The sequence below is a fragment of the Anomaloglossus baeobatrachus genome, unplaced genomic scaffold (assembly GCF_048569485.1).
Source record: "Anomaloglossus baeobatrachus isolate aAnoBae1 unplaced genomic scaffold, aAnoBae1.hap1 Scaffold_617, whole genome shotgun sequence".
Lineage (NCBI taxonomy): Eukaryota > Metazoa > Chordata > Amphibia > Anura > Aromobatidae > Anomaloglossus > Anomaloglossus baeobatrachus.
In genome coordinates, this window is record NW_027444983.1 from 106398 (window position 1) to 109788 (window position 3391).

General features: G+C 45.2%; 1 pseudogene; it reads left to right on the forward strand.

The window, feature by feature from the left end:
• Window positions 1-2541: 2541 nt before the first annotated feature.
• Window positions 2542-2747, forward strand: LOC142285773 (U2 spliceosomal RNA; annotated as a pseudogene).
• The last annotated feature ends 644 nt before the right edge of the window (window positions 2748-3391 follow it).

Genomic DNA, 3391 nt, shown 5'->3' on the forward strand with positions numbered 1-3391 from the left:
TGATGCGTTCCTAAGCAGTTGATGTTATATGTTCTACATTTCATTTTCTGCATACTTTACAAGTAGTAGAATTTGCTTTGATATAGGCAACTGGATTTTCACAATGAAAAGGCAAAGGATAACGCCCGAAAAAGACGCCATACATTATGTCAGTGCCATCACTGACAAACCTGGATTGACCATGAAATACATCAATCCCCTTAAAGGTGAGTTAAAACAAGTTTTAACTAAATTGCCTTAATATTGTCATGCATTAGAATGACTGTCTTAGGTAATGATAAATATTTTCTACAGGAAGAGGAGTGTTTGCTGAAACTGAAATCGAAAAAGGGAGTTTTGTTGCAGAATATCGAGGTGAGCTCACGTATGCACTTACGATGGTAGACAACTACTCGAGATTTATGGTTGTGGTACAAGTCAAAGATCTAATGGCCCATACTGCAGCGAAGGTCTTCCAAGCACACTTATGCAGACCTCATGGCTACTCAGAGAGAGTCCTCACAGATCAAGGCACTGCCTTTGAAGCGGAAATCTTCAAGGACTTCTGCAGCTTTTACCGATGCAGGAAGATGCGTACTACACCCTACCATGCTCAAACCAATGGTTATCAACCTGCTCAGGACTTTACCCCATATTCCAGATGTGGCCTTACAAGTGATTTATAGAGGGGTAACAATACGTTGGGATCATCGGATCTAATCTCCCTTTTTATACACCCTAAAATCTTGTTTGCGTTAGAATAAACAATAACATCATAAAGGTATAGCAGTACCGTTTCAAAGTTTCGGTGTCCCAAGCAGCATTCCATCAGCCTCTGGAAGGTTCCTGGCAAATTGCACAGCTCGAAGGGCATGCTTTTGAACTCGCAGAGACCCATCGGGGTGGCAAAGGCGGTCTTCTTCCGGTCTGCCTCAGCAACGGACACTTGCCAATAGTGACTAGTGAGATCAAGGGTAGAAAAATAATTTGCAGTTGTCAATGCAGCTAGCTATTCCTCAATACAGGGGAGTGGTGCTGTCCTTCTTCTTTAACAGGACCAACGGAGCTGCCCAGAGGCTACAACTGTCACGGATAACCCCAGCCTCCTTCATGTTGCTCAATATGTCCTTGGTACACTGGTAATGTGCAGGTAGATTTGGCTTATATCTCTCTTTGATGGGTGGGTGTGCACTTGTGGGGATGTAGTGTTTGACCCCTTTTATTTTTCAAAAGTCTAGCGGATGTTTGCTGAAGACTTGCTCGTATTCTTGCACTAGCCTGTAGACCCCCTTCTTGTGATGTGAAGGTGTGGAGTCAGTGCCTACGTGTAATTCCTTACACCACTCCTCTGGCTGACTTGGTGAGCTGTCACTGAATGGGTGGGCTGAAGCAATGGTGGATGCTGCTGTTTGGATAGCATGTGTATCTACTGAGAACAGCTTATCAATGGTGGCAAATCGGAGCAGCTTAATCTTTTGCTCTCCGCAGTTCAACACTCTCATGGGCACTCTTCCCTTCCATATTAATGAATAAAACTATGATGTAAATAGCATATAGATACCCCACAAATGCAGATAAAAGTAGGTTATGGGAAAAGGGGGAAGAGAGAAACAGGAAAATAGTGGAATAAAGTATAACTTCCAGGTGGGAGAGGAAATGGCAGCACAGCCAGTGGAGGTGAAGCAAGGGGAGCCTGCAACTAAAGAGTTGAGAGCGTTATCACATGGTGACTGAGCCTGATTGTAACGGGAGCATAGAGGTGCCGATCCTGTCTTACCTGCGTTGGTGTAGAAGTGGGTGTCCTGTGGTGGAGTCAGCTATGTGCAGTGGTGGCCGTGGGTTCTTTTATGTGCGACCGTAGTAATAGCTGTGCCCACTTCCTGTATGGGAGTGGAATGCAGTGAGGCTAATGGAACGCACGCCTGCGCATTTGTGTTTAACGTCGCGCATGTGCAGAACGGAGAAAAGGCTGCGCTCACTTCCTAATGAAAGGGAGTGAGACGCAGCTGGGAAGGGAAGGGAAAAGATTAGGGTTTGGGGATGATGAAAGGGCTTTCTACGGGCAAGGATGGCAAAGGGTGGCAGTGACGGAAAGTCAGGCAGATGGTCCTGTCCTGTCCTGTCCGTCCGTCTTTTTGTATCATGAATTGGAAAGACTGCAAGGGGGAGGGGAGGTGCTTGTGCCCAAAAGGAGGAGTTATTCAGATTCATTGCAGTGGGCGGCGGCTGCAAAAAGTACCATTCTCCTTGTTTTTGCTCTGCAAAACAGCCTTTTCAAGGGTTTGGCTTGGGTGACAAAATGTCTTCTGTAGGCGTGGGTTTGTCTCCCTCTCCCTAAGATGTGTCCGGTATAGGCCAGGGTGCCACTCAAGGCCGTAACCAATTCGGGTTATAGCTTCTCAGCCTTTTGGCTAAGATCAAGTGTAGTTTCGGAGGACGCTACCTTGGTCGGTACTGGAAGGTGCCTGGGATTGCACGTCTGCCGGCCTTGAGGGAGTGTGTGCGCCTTCTGGTGACACATAGCCCTCTTGTGCCTGGACGGTTCCCAGGCAACGGGAGGCGATCACCTTTGTTATTTTGAAGTCCTACTGATAAACAGAAAAAAAAAAAATTAAATCTGTTCTTATCAGTTTAATATCTGATACGTCCCCTCTCTAGGGACCATATATTAAATGGATTTTTAGAACAAGGAGATGGAAAAAATCTTGCTCTGTCCACTCCACGCATTGACCTGGTATTGCAGTACCTCCAGGACCGGTGCACCCCTTCTTAACCGAGTTTCCAAAAGCAGAACTCAATTCACCTGATTCAAATGAGCCTCATTAGTGAATTGAAAGAAAGCAAAAACTTTATATGCACCTCAATTTGGCCAATTCACTTTTCACACTTTCACCCTTTTTTTTTATCTTTCACACCTTTTACTTGCTTTATTGATGCAAAAGCTGTGCCAAATAGCAAACTCATCTCCACTCAACTTGACCAACTCTGCTATGTCCCGTGCAGTATCTTATTCTCAGTCTTATCTAGATCATTTGCAATTGAATAGAATAGATCCCTTTTGGACACATTGGATTCAGCTGCTGCAGTGACTGCAGGTGTTAGAAGATGCAGACTTGGCATCAGGTGCTGGCTATCAGATTCCACTCCAATTAAAGCTTCCATTGTTTTTCGGTGTTTTCTTTGAGCAATGATGATGTCTTTAGTGATCTGTTGGCTCCCTCTCCTGGAGGAAGAGTTTGCTTGCTCTTGGACTTTCAAAAAGAGAGGTCATGATAGACATTTAGCTTCTGAGCCCAATTGGGGACAGTCATGGGTGATGAATGTTTTGCAACCTGCTGCGAAGCCTGATACCGCAATATAAGGAACGTCAAATACTAAGAATGGGCGGCCTATGAAAGAATTAGTACTTTCA